Source organism: Macrobrachium rosenbergii, chromosome 2, assembly GCF_040412425.1.
Source record: "Macrobrachium rosenbergii isolate ZJJX-2024 chromosome 2, ASM4041242v1, whole genome shotgun sequence".
NCBI lineage: Eukaryota > Metazoa > Arthropoda > Malacostraca > Decapoda > Palaemonidae > Macrobrachium > Macrobrachium rosenbergii.
Window position 1 is genome coordinate 94,621,860 of NC_089742.1, and position 21,222 is coordinate 94,643,081.

A 21,222-nucleotide genomic window follows, 5' to 3' on the forward strand; every position below is an offset into this window, starting at 1 on the left:
TTGGTTTCTTTGCACTGTGAATCTAGGTTCTTTACAGTCGTCCAGATCTTTATATTGAACCAAAATCCGCTTTCTTTGCACTATGAATCTAGGTTCTTTACAGTTCTATCCAGATCCTTTATATTGTGAACTAAGTTGGGTTTCTTTGCACTGTGAATCTAGGTTCTTTACAATTCCATCCAGATCCTTTATACTGTGAACCAAGTTGGTTTCTTTGCACTGTGAATCTAGGGTTCTTTTACAGTTCCATCCAGATCCTTTATATTGTGAACTAAGTTGGTTTCTTGCACTGTGAATCTAGGTTCTTTACAGTTCCATCCAGATCCTTTATATTGTGAACCAAGTTGGTTTCTTTTGCACTAATGAATCTACAGTAGGTTCTTTAAATTCCATCCAGACCCTTTATACTGTGAACAAGTTGGTTGCACTGTGAATCTGGGTTCTTTTTACAGTTCCATCCAGATCCCCTTTATATTGTGAACCAAGTTGGTTTCTTTGCACTGTGAATCTACAGTAGGTTCTTTACAATTCCATCAGATCTTTATATTGTGAACCAAGTTGGTTTCTTTGCACTGTGAATCTAGGTTCTTTACAGTTCCATCCAGATCCTTTTTATATTGTGAACCAAGTTGGTTTCTTTGCACTGTGAATCTAGGTTCTTACAGTTTCCATCCAGATCCTTTATATTGTGAGACAAGTTGCTTTCTTTGCACTGTGAATCTAGGTTCTTTACAGTTCCATCAGATCCTTTATATTGTGAACCAAGTTGGTTTCTTTGCACTGTGAATCTAGGTTCTTTACAGTTCTGTAGACATCCAGTCTAAGGTTCTTTATATTCCTTTATATTGAACAAGTTGCTTTTTGCACTGTGAATCTAGGTTCTTTACAGTTCCATCCAGATCCTTTATATTGTGAACAAGTTGAACTAGTGGAGATCAGCATACTGCTTTCTTTGCACTGTGAATCTAGGTTCTTACAGTTCCATCCAGATCCTTTATATTGTGAATAGTTGGTTTTCTTTATATTGTGAACCAGTTAAGTTGGTTTCTTTGCACTGTGAATCTAGGTTGTTTACAGTTCCATCCAGATCCTTTTATATTGTGAGCCAAGATAGTGTTTCTTTTGCACTGTGAATCTAGGTTCTTTACACAATTCCATCAGATCCTTTATTCCATTGTGAACAAGTTGGTTTCTTTGCACTGTGAATCTAGGTTCTTTACAGTTCCATCCAGATCCTTTATATTGTGAACCAAGTTGGTTTCTTTGCTTTACTGTGAATCTAGGTTCTTTGCAGTTCCATCCAGATCCTTTATATTGTGAACCAAGTTGGTTTCTTTGCACTGTGAATCTAGGTTCTTTACAATTCCCATAGGTTCTTTATACTTCCAAGTTGGTTTTCTTTGCATGATCCTTTATAGTTCCATCCAGATCCTTTATATTGTGAACCAAGTTGGTTTTTTGCACTTTGTGAATCTAGGTTCTTTACAGTTTTCATCCAGATCCTTTATATTGTGAACCAAGTTGGTTTCTTTATATTGCACTGTGAATCTACAGGTTCTTTACAGTTCCATCAGATCCTTTATATTGTGAACCAAGTTGCTTTTTTTTGCACTGTGAATCTAGGTTCTTTACAGTTCCATCCAGACCTTTATATTGTTGGTTTCTTTTGCACTGTGAATCTAGGTTCTTTACAATTCCATCCACAAGCTTTATATTGTGAACCAAGTTGGTTTCTTTTGCACTGTGAATCTAGGTTCTTTTCCATCCAGTTTAGTTCCATCCAGATCCTTTATATTGTGAACCAAGTTGGTTTCTTTGCACTGTGAATCTAGGTTCTTTACAGTTCCATCCAGATCCTTTATATTGTGAACCAAGTTGGTTTCTTTGCACTGTGAATCTAGGTTCTTTACAGTTCCATCCAGATCCTTTATATTGTGAACCAAGTTGGTTTCTTTGCACTGTGAATCTAGGTTCTTTACAGTTCTATCCAGATCCTTTATATTGTGAACCAAGTTGGTTTCTTTGCACTGTGAATCTAGGTTCTTTACAGTTCCATCCAGATCCTTTATATTGTGAACCAAGTTGGTTTCTTTTGCACTGTGAATCTGAATCTAGGTTGTTTTACAGTTCATCCAGATCCTTTATATCGTGAACCAAGTTGGTTTCTTTGCACTGTGAATCTAGGTTCTTTACAGTTCCATCCAGATCCTTTATATCGTGAACCAAGTTGCTTTCTTTGCACTGTGAATCTAGGTTCTTTACAGATCCATCCAGATCCTTTATATTGTGAACCAAGTTGGTTTCTTTGCACTGTGAATCTAGGTTCTTTACAGTTCCATCCAGATCCTTTATATTGTGAACCAAGTTGGTTTCTTTGCACTGTGAATCTAGGTTCTTTGAGTTCCATCCATCCAGATCCTTTATATTGTGAACTAAGTTGGTTTTTAATTGTGAATCTAGGTTCTTTACAATTCCATCCAGATCCTTTATACTGTGAACCAAGTTGGTTTCTTTGCACTGTGAATCTAGGGTTCTTTTACAGTTCCATCCAGATCCTTTATATTGTGAACTAAGTTGGTTTTTTGCACTGTGAATCTAGGTTCTTTACAGTTCCATCCAGATCCTTTATATTGTGAACCAAGTTGGTTTCTTTTGCACTGTGAATCTACAGTAGGTTCTTTACAATTCCATCCAGACTTCTTTATATCAGAACCAAGTTGGTTTCTTTTGCACTGTGAATCTAGGTTCTTTACAGTTCCATCCAGATCCTTTATATTGTGAACAAGTTGGTTTCTTTGCACTGTGAATCTACAGTAGGTTCTTTACAATTCCATCCAGATCCTTTATATTGTGAACCAAGTTGGTTTTTGCACTGTGAATCTAGGTTTCTTTACAGTTCCATCCAGATCCTTTTTAACCAAGTTGGTTTTCTTTGCACTGTGAATCTAGGTTCTTTACAGTTCCATCCAGATCCTTTATATTGGTTGCTTTCTTTTTCTTGCACTGTGAATCTAGGTTCTTACAGTTCCATCCAGGATCTTTATATTGTGAACCACGTTGGTTTCTTTGCACTGTGAATCTAGGTTCTTTACAGTTCCATCCAGATCCCTTTATATTGTGAACCAAGTTGGTTTCTTTGCACTGTGAATCTAGGTTCTTTACAGTTCCATCCAGATCCCTTTATATTGTGAACCAAGTTGCTTTCTTGCACTGTGAATCTAGGTTCTTTACAGTTCCATCAGATCCTTTATATTGTGAACCAAGTTGGTTTCTTTGCACTGTGAATCTAGGTTCTTTACAGTTCCATCCAGATCCTTTATATTGTGAACCAAGTTGGTTTCTTTGCACTGTGAATTTCTTTAATTCCATCAGATTTTATATTGTGAACCAAGTTGGTTTCTTTGCACTGTGAATCTAGGTTCTTTACAGTTCCATCCAGATCCTTTATATTGTGAACCAAGTTGGTTTCTTTGCACTGTGAATCTAGGTTCTTTACAGTTCCATCCAGATCCTTTATATTGTTTGGTTTCTTTGCACTGTGAATCTAGGTTCTTTACAATTCCATCCAGATCCTTTATATGTATTTGGTTTCTTTGCACTGAACCAGTTCCATCCAGATCCTTTATATTGGTTTTTCTTTGCACTGTGAATCTAGGTTCTTTACAGTTCCATCCAGATCCTTTATATTGTGAACCAAGTTGGTTTTTCTTTGCACTGTGAATCTAGGTTCTTTACAGTTCCATCCAGATCCTTTATATTGTGAACCAAGTTGGTTTCTTTGCACTGTGAATCTAGGTTCTTTACAATTCCATCCAGATCCTTTATATTGTAGAACAAGTTGGTTTCTTTGCACTGTGAATCTAGGTTCTTTACAGTTCCATCCAGATCCTTTATATTGTGAACCAAGTTGGTTTCTTTGCACTGTGAATCTAGGTTCTTTACAATTCCATCCAGATCCTTTATATTGTGAACCAAGTTGGTTTCTTTGCACTGTGAATCTAGGTTCTTTACAGTTCCATCCAGATCCTTTATATTGTGAACCAAAAGTTGGTTTTTTTGCACTGTGAATCTAGGTTCTTTACAGTTGATCCTTTATATTGTTTGCTTTCTTTGCACTGTGAATCTAGGTTCTTTACAGTTCCATCCAGATCCTTTATATTGTGAACCAAGTTGGTTTCTTTGCACTGTGAATCTAGGTTCTTTACAGTTCCATCCAGATCCTTTATATTGTGAACCAAGTTGGTTTCTTTGCACTGTGAATCTAGGTTCTTTACAGTTCCATCCAGATCCTTTATATTGTGAACCAAGTTGGTTTCTTTGCACTGTGAATCTAGGTTCTTTACAGTTCCATCCAGATCCTTTATATTGTGAACCAAGTTGGTTTCTTTGCACTGTGAATCTAGGTTCTTTACAGTTCCATCCAGATCCTTTTATATTGTGAACCAAGTTGGTTTCTTTGCACTGTGAATCTAGGTTCTTTACAGTTCCATCCAGATCCTTTATATTGTGAACCAAGTTGGTTTCTTTGCACTAGGAATCTCCAGGGTCTTTAAGCAGTCTCCATTCAGATCCTTGAGACAGAACCAAGTTGGTCTTTGCAATTGTGAATCTAGGTTTTTACAGAGTCTCATCTAGAGACTCTTTATATTGTGAACTACAGTTATTTTCGTAAATGTAATCAGTCTCTTGTAGTCTCCATCCACAGCCTTATATTGTGAACTGCTGGTTTTTTTGTACTGGGAATCAGGTTCTTACAGTTCCATCTAGATCTCTATATTAGAACTGGGTTATTTTGCACTGTAATCTAGCCTTTACAGTTCATCCATAGCTTGTAATAAACTGTTGGTTTTGGCACCGTGAATCTAGGTTTTGTGCCCCATCCACATCCTTTTATATTGTGAACCAAGTTGGTTTCTTTGCACTGTGAATCTAGGTTCTTTACAGTTCCGTCCAGATCCTTTATTGTGAACTGTGGAGACAAGTTGGTTTCTTTGCACTGTGAATCTAAGGTTCTTTACAGTTCCATCCAGATCCTTTATATTGTGAACAAGTTGGTTTCTTTGCACTGTGTGAATCTAGGTTCTTTACAGTTCCATCAGATCCCTTTATATTGTGAACCAAGTTGGTTTCTTTGCACTGTGAATCTATCAGATCTTATAATGGTTCTTTACAGTTCCATCAGATCAGCCTTTATATTGTGAACCAAGTTGGTTTCTTTCACTGTGAATCTAGGTTCTTTACAGTTCCATCCAGATCCTTTATATTGTGAACTGTTGGTTTCTTTGCACTGTGAATCTACAGTAGGTTCTTTTACAATTCCATCCAGATCCTTTATACTGTGAACCAAGTTGGTTTCTTTGCACTGTGAATCTAGGTTCTTTACAGTTCCATCAGATCCTTTATATTCTGAACCAAGTTGGTTTCTTTGCACTATGAATCTAGGTTCTTTACAGTTCCATCCAGATCCTTTATATTGTGAACCAAGTTGGTTTCTTTTACTGTGAATCTAGTAGTTCTTTACAGTTCCAGATCCTTTATATCCAAGTTGGTTTCTTTTGCACTGTGAATCTAGGTTCTTTACAGTTCCATCAGATCCTTTATATTGTTCTTTACACCAAGTTGGTTTCTTTGCACTGTGAATCTAGGTTCTTTACAGTTCCATCCAGATCCTTTATATTGTGAACCAAGTTGGTTTCTTTGCACTGTGAATCTAGGTTCTTTACAGTTCCATCCAGATCCTTTATATTGTGAACCAAGTTGGTTTCTTTGCACTGTGAATCTAGGTTCTTTACAGTTCCATCCAGATCCTTTATATTGTGAACTGTTGGTTTCTTTGCACTGTGAATCTAGGTTCTTTACAGTTCCATCCAGATCCTTTATATTGTGAACCAAGTTGGTTTTCTTTTGCACTGTGATCCAGATCCTTTAGGTTCTTTTTCTTTGGTTCTGTGAGTTCCATCCAGATCCTTTATATTGTGAACCAAGTTGGTTTCTTTGCACTGTGAATCTAGGTTCTTTGTTCCATCCAGATCCTTTATATTGTGAACCAAGTTGGTTTCTTTGCACTGTGAATCTAGGTTCTTTACAGTTCCATCCAGATCCTTTATATTGTGAACCAAGTTGGTTTCTTTGCACTGTGAATCTATATTGTTTTGCTTTCTTTGCAATTCCATCCAGATCCTTTATATTGTGAACCAAGTTGGTTTCTTTGCACTGTGAATCTAGGTTCTTTACAGTTCCATCCAGATCCTTTATATTGTGAACCAAGTTGGTTTCTTTGCACTGTGAATCTAGGTTCTTTACAGTTCCATCATCCATATTGTGAACCAAGTTGGTTTCTTTGCACTGTGAATCTAGGTTCTTCACAGTTCCATCCAGATCCATATTGTGAACCAAGTTGGTTTCTTTGCACTGTGAATCTAGGTTCTTTACAGTTCCATCCAGATCCTTTATATTGTGAACCAAGTTGGTTTCTTTGCACTGTGAATCTAGGTTCTTTACAGTTCCATCCAGATCCTTTATATTGTGAACCAAGTTGGTTTCTTTGCACTGTGAATCTAGGTTCTTTACAGTTCTATCCAGATCCTTTATATTGTGAACCAAGTTGCTTTCTTTGCACTGTGAATCTAGGTTCTTTACAGTTCCATCAGTCCTTTATATTGTGAACCAAGTTGGTTTCTTTGCACTATGAATCTAGGTTCTTTGGTTCCATCCAGATCCAACATATTGTGAACAAATTTGCTTTCTTTGCACTGTGAATCTAGGTTCTTTACAATTCATCAGATCCTTTATATTATGAACCACATTGGTTTCTTTACTGTAGTCCTAGGTTCTTACAGTTCCATCAGATCAGCATATTGTAGACAAGTTGCTTTCTTTGCACTGTGAATCTAGGTTCTTTACAGTTCCATCCAGATCCTTTATGTGTAGACCAAATTTGCTTTCTTTTGCACTGAATCTAGGTTCTTTACAGTTCCATCCAGATCAGCACATATTGTGAACCAAGTTGGTTTCTTTACTGTGAATCTAGGTTGTTTGATTCCATCCAGATCCTTTATATTGTGAAGCCAAGTTGCTTTCTTTGCACTGTGAATCTAGGTTCTTTACAATTCCATCCAGATCCTTTATATTTATGAACCAAGTTGGTTTTCTTTGCATAGATCAGGTTCTTTACAGTTCCATCTAGATCCTTTATGGTGTGAACCAAGTTGGTTTCTTTGCACTTTGTGAATCTGGAGTTCTTTGCAATTCCATCCAGATCCTTTATATTGAACCAAGTTGGTTTCTTTGCACTGTGAATCTAGGTTCACAGTTCCATCCAAGATCCTTTATATTGTAGACCAAAAGTTGGTTTCTGCACTGTGAATCTAGGTTCTTTACAGTTTCATCCAGATCCTTTATATTGAACCACGTTGGTTTCTTTGCACTGTGAATCTAGGTTCTTTGCAGTTCCATCCAGATCCTTTATATTGTGAACAAATTGCTTTCTTTGCACTGTGAATCTAGGTTCTTTACAGTTCCATCAGATCCTTTATATTGTGAACCAGTTGGTTTCTTTGCACTGTGTGAATCTAGGTTCTTTACAGTTCCATCAGATCCTTTATATTCTGACCAAGTTGGTTTTCTTTGTATGAATCTAGGTTCTTTTACAATTCCATCCAGATCCTTTTATATTGTGAACAAGTTGGTTTCTTTGCACTGTGAATCTAGGTTCTTTACAGTTCCATCCAGATCCCTTTATATCGTGAACCAAGTTGGTTTCTTTTGCACTGTGAATCTAGGTTCTTTACAGTTCCATCAGATCCTTTATATAGTGAACCAAAGTTGGTTTCTTTGCACTGTGAATCTAGGTTCTTTACAGTTCCATCAGATCCTTTATATTGTGAACAAGTTGGTTTCTTTGCTGTGAATCTAGGTTGTTTACAGTTCCATCAGATCCCTTTATATCGTGAACCAGTTGGTTTCTTTGCACAAGTTGGTTTCTCTTTTATATCGTGAACCAAGTTGCTTTCTGCTTTAGATCTAGGTTCTTTACAGTTCTATCCAGATCCTTTATATTGTGAACCAAGTTGGTTTCTTTGCTACTGTTTCTTTAGAAGATCTTTATAATGTGAACCACATTGTTCTTTAATCTAGGTTTCCATCCAAATCCTTTATATTGTGAACCAAGTTGGTTTCTTTGCACTGTGAATCTAGGTTCTTTACAATTCCATGAAGATCCTTTATATTGTGAACCAAGTTGGTTTCTTTGCATTGTGAATCTAGGTTCTTTACAGTTCCATCAGATCCTTTATATCGTGAACAAGTTGGTTTCTTTGCACTGTGAATCTAGGTTTTTACAGTTCGTCCAGATCCTTTATATTGTGAACCAAGTTGGTTTCTTTGCACTGTGAATCTAGGTTGTTTACAGTTTCCATCCAGATCCCCTTTATATTGTGAACAAAGTTGGTTTCTTTGCACTGTGAATCTAGGTTTTTTACAGTTCTATCAGATCCTTTATTGTGAAGACAAGTTGCTTTCTTTGCACTGTGAATCTAAGGTTCTTTACAGTTCCATCAGATCCTTTATATTGTGCAAACCAAGTTGGTTTCTTTGCACTGTGAATCTAGGTTGTTTACAGTTCCATCCAGAGGTTTCTTCATATTGTGAACCCCTTTAAAGTTGGTTTCTTTGCACTGTGAATCTAGGTTCTTTACAGTTCCATCAGACCCTTTATATTGTGAACTGTTGGTTTCTTTGCACTGTGAATCTAGGTTCTTTACAGTTCCATCCAGATCCTTTATATTGTGAACCAAGTTGGTTTCTTTTGCACTGTGAATCTAGGTTCTTTTTGTTCTATCCAGATCCTTTATATTGTGAACCAAGTTGGTTTCTTTGCACTGTGAATCTAGGTTCCTTTACAGATCCATCCAGATCCTTTATATTGTGAACAAGTTGGTTTCTTTGCACTGTGAATCTAGGTTCTTTACAGTTCCATCCAGATCCTTTATATTGTGAACCAAGTTGGTTTCTTTGCACTGTGAATCTAGGTTCTTTACAGTTCCATCCAGATCCTTTATATTGTGAACCAAGTTGGTTTCTTTTTGCACTGTGAATCTAGGTTCTTTACAGTTCCATCCAGATCCTTTATATTGTGAACCAAGTTGGTTTCTTTTGCACTGTGAATCTAGGTTCTTTACAGTTCCATCCAGATCCTTTATATTGTGAACCAAGTTGGTTTCTTTTGCACTGTGAATCTAGGTTCTTTACAGTTCTATCCAGATATTAACCTTTATATTAGGTTCTTTACAGTTCCATCCAGATCCTTTTATATTGTTGGTTTCTTTGCACTGTGAATCTAGGTTCTTTACAGTTCCATCCAGATCCTTTATATTGTGAACCAAGTTGGTTTTCTTTGCACTGTGAATCTAGGTTCTTTACAGTTCCATCCAGATCCTTTATATTCTGAACCAAGTTGGTTTCTTTGCACTGTGAATCTAGGTTCTTTACAATTCCATCCAGACCCTTCATAGTGTGAACCAAGTTGGTTTCTTTGCACTGTGAATCTAGGTTCTTTACAGTTCCATCCAGATCCTTTATATTGTGAACCAAGTTGGTTTCTTTGCACTGTGAATCTAGGTTCTTTACAGTTCCATCAGATCCTTTTATATTGTGAACCAAGTTGGTTTCTTTGCACTGTGAATCTAGGTTCTTTACAGTTCCATCCAGATCCTTTATATTGTGAACCAAGTTGGTTTCTTTGCACTGTGAATCTAGGTTCTTTACAGTTCCATCCAGATCCTTTATATTGTGAACCACGTTGGTTTCTTTGCACTGTGAATCTAGGTTCTTTACAGTTCCATCCACAGCCTTTATATTGTGAACCAAGTTGGTTTCTTTGCACTGTGAATCTAGGTTCTTTACAGTTCCATCCAGATCCTTTATATTGTGAACCAAGTTGGTTTCTTTGCACTGTGAATCTAGGTTCTTTACAGTTCCATCCAGATCCTTTATATTGTGAACCAAGTTGGTTTCTTTGCACTGTGAATCTAGGTTCTTTACAGTTCCATCCACAGCCTTTATATTGTGAACCAAGTTGGTTTCTTTGCACTGTGAATCTAGGTTCTTTACAGTTCCATCCAGATCCTTTATATTGTGAACCAAGTTGGTTTCTTTGCACTGTGAATCTAGGTTCTTTACAGTTCCATCCAGATCCTTTTTATATTGTGAACCAAGTTGGTTTCTTTGCACTGTGAATCAAGGTTCTTTACAGTTCCATCCAGATCCTTTATATTGTGAACTGTAATCTTGGTTTCTTTGCACTGTCAATCTATTCTTTACAGTTCCATCCAGATCCTTTATATTGTGAACCAAGTTGGTTTCTTTGCACTGTGAATCTAGGTTCTTTACAGTTCCATCCAGATCCTTTATATTGTGAACCAAGTTGTGAACCAAGTTGGTTTCTTTTTTTGCACTGTGAATCTAGGTTCTTTACAGTTCCATCCAGATCCTTTATATTGTGAACCAAGTTGTTTTCTTTGCACTGTGAATCTAGGTTCTTTACAGTTCCATCCAGATCCTTTATATTGTGAACCAAGTTGGTTTCTTTGCACTGTGAATCTAGGTTCTTTGTACAGTTCCATCCAGACCCTTCATATTGTGAACCAACTGTTGGTTTCTTTTGCACTGTGAATCTAGGTTCTTACATTTCCATGAATCCTTTATATTGTGGAACCAAGTTGGTTTCTTTGCACTGTGAATCTAGGTTCTTTACAGTTCCATCCAGACCTTTATATTGTGAACCAAGTTGGTTTCTTTGCACTGTGAATCTAGGTTCTTTACAGTTCCATCCAGATCCTTTATATTTTGAACCAAGTTGGTTTCCTTTGCCTGTGAATCTAGGTTCTTTACAATTCCATCCAGATCCTTTACCTTTATGAACCAAGTTGGTTTCTTTGCACTGTGAATCTAGGTTCTTTACAGTTCCATCCAGATCCTTTATTTGTGAACCAAGTTGGTTTCTTTGCACTGTGAATCTAGGTTCTTTACAGTTCCATCCAGATCCTTTATATTGTGAACCAAGTTGGTTTCTTTGCACTGTGAATCTAGGTTCTTTACAGTTCCATCCAGATTTATATTGAAACCAAGTTGGTTTCTTTGCACTGTGAATCTAGGTTTTTACAGTTTCCATCCAGATCCTTTATATTGTGAACCAAGTTGGTTTCTTTTGCACTGTGAATCTAGGTTTTTACAGTTCCATCCAGATCCTTTATATTGTGAACCAGTTGGTTTCTTTTGCACTGTGAATCTAGGTTCTTTACAATTCCATCCAGACCCTTTTATATTGTGAACCAAGTTGGTTTCTTTGCACTGTGAATCTAGGTTCTTTACAGTTCCAGATCCTTTATATTGAACCCTTTATAATTCTTTTACATGAGACCAATTGTGTTGGTTTCTTTGCACTGTGAATCTAGGTTCTTTACAGTTCCATCCAGATTTTTCTTTGCATATATCTAGGTTCTTCACCATATACCATTGCACTGTGAATCTAGGTTCTTTATAGTTCCATCCAGATCCTTTATATTGTTTTCTTTGCACTGTGAATCTAGGTTCTTTACAGTTCCGTCAGATCCTTTATATTGTGAACCAAGTTGTTCCTTTTCATTGTGAACTTAGATATTTTTGACAATCCTTTAGTATCTTTCCACTTTCTTTTCATGGTGAACCTAGATCCTCCCTTTTAATTTCTTAGAACCTAGACCATGTTCGATCCAGATGCTTTATTTTTTTTCCCAGTTGGTTTTTCTTTGCACTGTGAACTAGGTTTTTGACAAATAGATCCCAGATCCTTATACTCTCTCTCTCAAATTGGTTTCTTCTTGCTCTGTAATCACCCCCTTTACAGTTCCTCTCTCCTTTATATTGTCTCTCTCTTGGTTTCTTTGCACTCTCTCTTTTAGGTCTCTCTCTCTTCCATCTCTCCTTTATATTGTGAACCATATTGGTTTCTATTTGCATATAATATATAGGTTATTTATATTATATCCAGATCCTTTATATTGTGAACATATTGGTTTCTTTGCACTGTGAATCTAGGTTCTTTACAATTCCATCCAGATCCTTATTATACTATATTTTGCAAGTTGGTTTCTTTTGTTCCATCCATATATATTGTGAACCATCTAACTGTTCTTTATACAGTTCCATCCAGATCCTTTATATTGTGAACCAAGTTGGTTTCTTTTGCACTGTGAATTATGTGCAGGTTCTTTACAGTTCCATCCAGAGATCCTTATATTGCCAACCAAGTTGGTTTCTTTGTACTGTGAATCTAGGGTTATTTACAGTTCCATCCACATCCTTTATATTGTGAACCAAGTTGCTTTCTTTGCACTGTGAATCTAGGTTCTTTACAGTTCCATCCAGATCCTTTATATGTGAACCAAGTTGGTTTCTTTGCACTGTGAATCTAGGTTCTTTACAGTTCCATCCAGATCCCAAGTTTATATTCTTTACAGTTCTATCCAGACAATAGTTGCTTTCTTTGCACTGTGAATCTAGGTTCTTTACAGTTCCATCCAGATCCTTTATATTGTGAACCAAGTTGGTTTCTTTGCACTGTGAATCTAGATATATATATTTTCTTTACAGTTCCATCCAGATCCTTTATATTCTGAACCAAGTTGCTTTCTTTGCACTGTGAATCTAGGTTCTTTAGAATCCATCCAGATCCTTTATATTGTGAACCAAGCTGGTTTCTTTGCACTGTGAATCTAGGTTCTTTACAGTTCCATCCAGATCCTTTATATTGTGAACCAAGTTGGTTTCTTTTGCACTGTGAATCTAGGTTCTTTACAGTTCCATCCAGATCCTTTATATTGTGAACCAAGCGTGGTTTCTTTGCACTGTGAATCTAGGTTCTTTACAGTTCCATCCAGATCCTTTATATTGTGAACTCACAAGGTTCTTTACAGTTCCATCCCAGTTTATATTGTGAACCAAGTTGGTTTCTTCGCACTGTGAATCTAGGTTCTTTACAGTTCCATCCAGATCCTTTATATTGTAGACAAGTTGGTTTCTTTGCACTGTGAATCTAGGTTCTTCACAATTCTATCCAGATCCTTTATATTGTGAACCAAGTTGGTTTCTTTCACTGTGAATCTAGGTTCTTTGTTCCATCCAGAGTTTATATTGTGAACAAGTTGGTTTTCTTTGCACTGTGAATCCAAATCCATCCAGATCCTTTATATTGTGAACCAAGTTGGTTTCTTTGCACTGTGAATCTAGGTTCTTTACAGTTCCATCCAGATCCTTTATATTCGAACCAAGTTGGTTTCTTTGCACTGTGAATCTAGGTTTTTACAGTTCCATCCAGATCCTTTATATTGTGAACAAGTTGTTTTCTTTGCACTGTGGATCTAGGTTCTTTACAGTTCCATCCAGATCCTTTATATTGTGAACCAAGTTGGTTTCTTTGCACTGTGAATCTAGGTTCTTTACAGTTTCCATCCAGATCCTTCATATCGTGAACCAAGTTGGTTTCTTTGCACTGTGAATCTAGGTTCTTTTACAGTTCCATCCAGATCCTTTATATTGTGAACCAAGTTGCTTTCTTTGCACTGTGAATCTAGGTTCTTTACAGTTCCATCCAGATCCTTTATATTGTGAACCAGAGTTGGTTTCTTTGCACTGTGAATCTAGGTTGTTTTACAGTTCCATCCAGATCCTTCAACCATTTAAGTGAATAGGTTCAGTTGGTTTCTTTGCACCCGTGAATCTAGGTTCTTTACAGTTCCATCGACAGCTCTTTATATTTCTTTGCACCAAGTTGCCATCTTTGCAGTGTGAATCCATATTGTTCTTTACAATCTAGGTTCTTTGGCAGTTCCATCCAGATCCTTTATATTCTGAACAAAGACATCAAGCTGGTTTCTTTCCATCCAGATCTGTGAATCTAGGTTCTTTACAGTTCTAGGTTTACATCAGATCCTTTATATTGTGAACCAAGTTGGTTTCTTTGCACTGTGAATCTAGGTTCTTTACAATTCCATCCAGATCCTTTATATTGTGGCCAAGTTGGTTTCTTTGCACTGTGAATCTAGGTTCTTTACAGTTCCATCCAGATCCTTTATATTGTGAAACGTTGGTTTCTTTGCACTTATCTAGGTTCTTTAAAGTTCCATCCACAGCCTTTGTGTGAACCAAAGTTGGTTTCTTTGCACTGTGAATCTATTTCTTTGCAGTTCCATCCAGATTTTATATTGTAGAACAAGTTGGTTTCTTTGCACTGTGAATCTAGGTTCTTTACAGTTCCATCCACATCCTTTACATTTGTGAACCAAGTTGTTTTTTCTTTGCACAGTGAATCTAGGTTCTTCTAATTCCATCCAGATCCTTTATATTGTGAACCAAGTTGCTTTCTTTTGCACTGTGAATCTCACGTTCCTTTAGTTCTATCCAGATCCTTTATATTCTGAACCAAGTTGGTTTCTTTGCACTGTGAATCTAGGTTCTTTACAATTCCATCCAGATCCTTTATGCACCATGTAGACAGAGTTGGTTTCTTTGCACCAATAGAATCTAGGTTCTTCTGGTTCCATCCAGATCCTTTATATTGTGAACCACGTTGGATTTTCTTTGCACTGTGAATCTAGGTTCTTTACAGTTCCATCCACAGCCTTTATATTGTGAACCAGTTGGTTTCTTTGCACTGTGAATCTAGGTTCTTTACAGTTCCATCGAGACCTTTATATTGTGAACCAAGTTGGTTTCTTTGCACTGCAGAATCCAGGTTCTTTAGCAGTTCCATCCAGATCCTTTATATTGTAACCAAGTTGTTTTTGCTTTGCACTGTGAATCTAGGTTCTTTACAGTTCCATTCCAGATCCTTTATATTCTGAACCAAGTTGGTTTCTTTGCACCGTGAATCTAGGTTCTTTACAATTCCATCCAGACCCTCCAGATCCTTTATATTGTGAACTGACAAGTTGGTTTCTTTGCACTGTGAATCTAGGTTCTTTACAGTTCCATCCAGATCCTTTTATATTGTGAACTAAGTTGGTTTCTTTGCACTGTGAATCTATATTGTGTTCTTTTGCACAGCTCCATTCAGATCCTTTATATTCTTTTGCACTGTAATCCAAGTTGGTTTCTTTCACTGTGAATCTAGGTTCTTTTACAGTTCCATCCAGATCCTTTATATTGTTGAACCAAAGCTGCTTTTGTACTTTGCTCCATCCACAGCTCTTTATATCTGCTGGTTCTTTTGCACAGTTCCAGGTTCCAGATCCTTTACATTGTGAACCAAGTTGGTTTCTTTGCACTGTGAATCTAGGTTCCTTTGTTGACACATCAGATCCTTTATATAGACCCTTTGGTATAATTGGTGATCTCAACAAGTTGGTTTCTTTGCACTGTGAATCTAGGTTCTTTACAGTTCCATCCAGATCCTTTATATTTGTGAACCAAGGTTGTTTCTTTGTATGAATCTAGGTTTTTACAGTTCCATCCAGATCCTTTAGTTGCCAGAACCAGGATGGTTTCTTTTGCACTGTGAATCTAGGTTCTTTACAGTTCCATCCACAGCCTTTATATTGTGAACCAAGTTGGTTTTCTTTGCACTGTAGAATCTAGGTTCTTCTGGACCATCAGACCCTTCATATTGTGAACCAAGTTGGTTTTCTTTGCACTGTGAATCTAGGTTCTTTACAGTTCTATCCAGATCCTTTATATTTGTGAACCAAGTTGGTTTCTTTGCACTGGGAATCTAGGTTTTTACAGTTCCGTACAGATCCTTATATTGTGGGAACCAAAGTTGGTTTTCTTTGCACTGTGAATCTAGGTTCTTTACAATTCCATATCATCCTTTGCACTGATATTGTGCAGTTCATATAATAGAACTGGTTTCTTTGCACCCAGAATCTAGGTTCTAGAATGAATCTAGGTTCTTTACAGTTCCAGTTCCATCAGATCCTTTATATTGTGAACCAAGTTGGTTTTCTTTTGCACTGTGAATCTAGGTTCTTTACAGTTCCATCCAGATTCTTTATAACCAAGTTACTGCACTGAATCTAGGGTCAAGATTGGTTGTATTGTGAACTGGTTTTGCACTGTGAATCTAGGTTCTTTACAGTTCCATCCAGATCCTTTATATTGTGAACCACGTTGGTTTTTTGCACTGTGAATCTAGGTTCTTTACAGTTCCATCCAGATCCTTATATTGTGAACCAAGTTGGTTTCTTTGCACTGTGAATCTAGGTTCTTTACAGATCCTCCATTGGTTTCTGTGAATCTAGTTCCTTTACAGTTATCCACAGCTTTATATTGTGAACCAAGTTGGTTTCTTTGCACTGTGAATCTTAGGTTCTTTATAGTTCCATCCAGATCCTTTATATTGTGAACCAAGTTGGTTTCTTTTTGCACTGTGAATTCCAGGTTCTTTACAGTTCCATCCAGATCCTTTATATTGTGAACAAGTTGCTTCTTTGCACTGTGAATCTAGGTTCTTTACAGTTCCATCCAGATCCTTTATATTGTGAACCAACTGAATTGGTTTCTTTGCACTGTGAACCAAGTCTTTGCAGGTTCTTTACAGTTCCATCCAGATCCTTTATACTGTGAACCAAGTTGGTTTTCTTTTGCACTGTGAATCTAGGTTCTTTACAATTCCATCCAGATCCTTTTATATTCCATCCACACATATTGTTGTTTTCTTTTGCACTGTGAATCTAGGTTCTTTACAGTTCCATCCAGATCCTTTATATTGTGAACCAAGTTGGTTTCTTTGCACTGTGAATCTAGGTTCTTTACAGTTCCATCCAGATCCTTTATATTGTGAACCAGTTGGTTTCTTTGCACTGTGAATCTAGGTTCTTTACAGTTCCATCCAGATCCTTTATATTGTGAACAAGTTGGTTTCTTTGCACTGTGAATCTAGGTTCTTTACAGTTCCATCCAGATCCTTTATATTGTAACCAAGTTGCTTTCTTTGCACTGTGAATCTGTGAATCTAGGTTCTTTACAATTCTATCCAGATCCTTTTATATTGTGAACCAAGTTGGTTTCTTTGCACTGTGAATTTAAGTTCTTTACAGTTCCATCAGATCCTTTATATTGTGAACCAAGTTGGCTTCTTTGCACTGTGAATCTAGGTTCTTTACAGTTCCATCCAGATCCTTTATATTGTGAACTAAGTTGGTTTCTTTGCACTGTGAATCTAGGTTCTTTACAGTTCCATCCAGATCCTTTATATTGTGAACCAAGTTGGTTTTCTTTGAATCTAGGTTCTTTGAATCTAGTTCTTTACAGTTCCATCCAGATCCTTTATATTGTGAACCAAGTTGGTTTCTTTGCATTGTGAATCTAGGTTCTTTACAGTTCCATCCAGATCCTTTATATTGTGAACCAAGTTGGTTTCTTTGCACTGTGAATCTAGGTTTTTTTACAGTTCCGTCCTGATCCTTTATATTGTGAACCACGTTGGTTTCTTTGCACTGTGAATCTAGGTTCTTTACAGTTCCATCCAGATCCTTTATATTGTGAACAAAGTTGGTTTCTTTGCACTGTGAATCTAGGTTCTTTTCCATCCAGTTTATATCCACAGCCTTTATACTTGTTCTTAAGAACCATCCAGATCCTTTATTGGTTTTTTCTTTGCACTGTGAATCTAGGTTCTTTACAGTTCCATCCAGACCCTTTATATAAGTGAACCAAGTTGGTTTCTTTTGCACTGTGAATCTAGGTTCTTTACAGATCTATCCAGATCCTTTATATCTAGTGAAGACCAAGTTGGTTTTCTTTTGCACTGTGAATCTAGGTTTTTACAGTTCCGTCCAGATCCTTTATATTGTGAACCAAGTTGGTTTCTTTGCACTGTGAATCTAGGTTTTTTTACAGATCCCATCCATATGTGAACCTTTATATTGTGAATCTAGGTTGGTTTCTTTGCACTTATATTCTGAACAAAGTATTGAATCTAGGTTTCTTTACAGTTCCATCACAGATCCTTTTATATTGTGAACCAAGTTGGTTTCTTTGCACTGTGAATCTAGGTTCTTTACAGTTCCATCCACAGCCTTTTATATTGTGAACCAAAGTTGGTTTCTTTTGCACTGTGAATCTAGGTTCTTTCCATCAGTTCCATCCAGATCCTTTATAATGTCTAGAACCACGTTGGTTTTCTTTGCACTGTGAATCTAGGTTCTTTACAATTTCCATCCACAGCCTTTATATTGTGAACCAAGTTGGTTTCTTTTGCACTGTGAATCTAGGTTCTTTACAGTTCCATCCACAGCCTTTATATTGTGAACCAAGTTGGTTTCTTTGCACTGTGAATCTAGGTTTTTTACAGTTCCATCCAGATCCTTTATATTGTGAACCACGTTGGTTTTCTTTGCACTGAATCTAGGTTCTTTACAGTTCCATCCAGATCCTTTATATTGTGAACCAAGTTGGTTTCTTTGCACTGTGAATCTAGGTTTTTACAGTTCCATCAGACCCTTTATATTGTGAACCAAGTTGGTTTCTTTGCACTGTGAATCTAGGTTCTTTACAGTTCCATCCAGATCCTTTATATTGTGAACCAAGTTGGTTTCTTTGCACTGTGAATCTAGGTTCTTTCCATCCAGATCTATTGTGAACCTTCATTTGCACTGTGAACTAGGTTCAAAGTTCCATCCACAGCCTTTATATTAGAAACTTTGGTTTTTGCACTGTGAATCTAGGTTCTTCATAATTCCATCCAGACCCTTCATAGTGTGAACCAAGTTGGTTTCTTTGCACTGTGAATCTAGGTTCTTTACAGTTCCATCCAGATCCTTTATATTCTGAACCAAGTTGGTTTCTTTGCACTGGGAATCTAGGTTCTACAGTTCATCCTTTATATTGTTGGTTTCTTTGCACAATCTAGGTTCTTACAGTTCCATCCAGATCCTTTATATTGTGAACCAAGTTGGTTTCTTTGCACTGTGAATCTAGGTTCTTTACAGTTCCATCCACATTCCTTTATATTGTGAACCAAGTTGGTTTCTTTGCACTGTGAATCTAGGTTCTTTACAGTTCCATCCAGAGCCTTTATATTGTGAACCAAGTTGGTTTCTTTGCACTGTGAATCTAGGTTCTTTACAATTCCATCCAGATCCTTTATATTGTGAACCAAGTTGGTTTCTTTGCACTGTGAATCTAGGTTCTTACAGTTCCATCCAGATCCTTTATATTGTGAACCAAGTTGGTTTCTTTGCACTGTGAATCTAGGTTCTTTACAGTTCCATCCAGATCCTTTATATTGTGAACCACGTTGGTTTCTTTGCACTGTGAATCTAGGTTCTTTACAGTTCCATCCAGAGCCTTTATATTGTGAACCAAGTTGGTTTCTTTGCACTGAATGAAGTTCCATCCAGGTTCCTTTACAGTTCCATCCAATCATTCTTTTTCTATCCAGATTGTGAACCAAGTTGGTTTCTTTGCACTGTGAATCTAGGTTCTTTACAGTTCCATCCAGATCCTTTATATTGTGAACCAAGTTGGTTTCTTTGCACTGTATGAATCTAGGTTCTTTATTTCCATCCAGATCCTTTATATTGTGAACTAAGTTGGTTTCTTTGCACTGTGAATCTAGGTTCTTTTACAGTTCCATCCACAGTCCTTTATATTGTGAACCAAGTTGGTTTCTTTGCACTGTGAATCTAGGTTCTTTACAGTTCCATCCACAGCCTTTATATTCTGAACCAAGTTGGTTTCTTTTGCACTGTGAATCTAGGTTCTTTACAGTTCCATCCATCCAGACCCTTGTTTTCTTTGCACTGTGAATCTAGGTTCTTAGTTCCATCTACAGTCTTTATATTGTGAACTGTTGGTTTCTTTTGCACTGTGAATCTAGGTTCTTACAGTTCCATCCAGATCCTTTATATTTGGAACCAAGTTGTTTTCTTTTGCACTGTGAATCTAGGTTCTTTGCACTGTTCCATCCAGATCCTTTATATTCTGAACCAAGTTGGTTTCTTTGCACTGTGAATCTAGGTTCTTTACAATTCCATCCAGATCCTTTATATGTGAACCAAGTTGCTTTCTTTGCACTGTGAATCTAGGTTCTTTACAGTTCCATCCAGATCCTTTATATTGTGAACCAAGTTGGTTTCTTTGCACTGTGAATCTAGGTTCTTACAGTTCCATCCAGATCCTTTATATTGTGAAACAAGTTGGTTTCTTTGCACTGTGAATCTAGGTTCTTTACAGTTTCCATCCAGATCCTTTATATTGTGAACCAAGTTGGTTTCTTTGCACTGTGAATCTAGGTTCTTTACAGTTCCATCCAGATCCTTTATATTGTGAACCAAGTTGGTTTCTTTGCACTGTGAATCTAGGTTCTTTACAGTTCCATCCAGCCTTTATATTGTGAACCAAGTTGGTTTCTTTGAATCTAGGTTCTTTACAGTTCCATCCAGACCCTTCATAGTGGAACCAAAGTTGGTTTACACTGTTCTATCCTTTATACAGTTCTATCCAGATCCTTTATATTGTGAACCACTGTTGGTTTCTTTGCACTGTGAATCTAGGTTTTCTTCCGTCCAGACAGTTCCATCTTTGCACAGAATCTTTCTTTACAATTGATCCTTTAACCAAGTTGGTTTCTTTGCACTGTGAATCTAGGTTCTTTTACAGTTCCATCCACAGCCTTTATATTGTTTGAACCTAGGTTCTTTACAATTTCTTTGCACTGTTGAATCTGAATCTAGTTCTTTACAGTTCCATCCAGATCCTTTATATTGTGAACCAAGTTGGTTTCTTTGCACTGTGAATCTAGGTTCTTACAGTTCCATCCAGATCCTTTATATTGTGAACCAAGTTGGTTTCTTTGCACTGTGAATCTAGGTTCTTACAGTTCCATCCACAGCCTTTATATTGTAGAACCAAGTTGGTTTCTTTGCACTGTGAATCTAGGTTCTTTACAGTTCCATCCAGAGCCTTTATATTGTGAACCAAGTTGGTTTCTTTGCACTGTGAATCTAGGTTCTTTAAGATCCATATTGTGAACCACTGGGAATCTAGGGTTTTTACAGTTCCATCCAGATCCTTTATATTGTGAACCAAGTTGGTTTCTTTGCACTGTGAATCTAGGTTCTTACAGTTCCATCCACATCCTTTATATTCTGAACCAAGTTGGTTTCTTTGCACTGTGAATCTAGGTTCTTTACAATTCCATCCAGACCCTTTATATTGTGAACCAAGTTGGTTTCTTTGCACTGT

At 37.0% G+C, this 21,222-nt stretch overlaps 1 protein-coding gene across 1 annotated transcript in view; it reads right to left on the reverse strand.

Annotated features, from left to right (window-relative positions):
* The window catches only part of LOC136843715 (uncharacterized), a 780,729-nt gene that overhangs the window by 455,605 nt on the left and 303,902 nt on the right, over nucleotides 1-21,222 (reverse strand).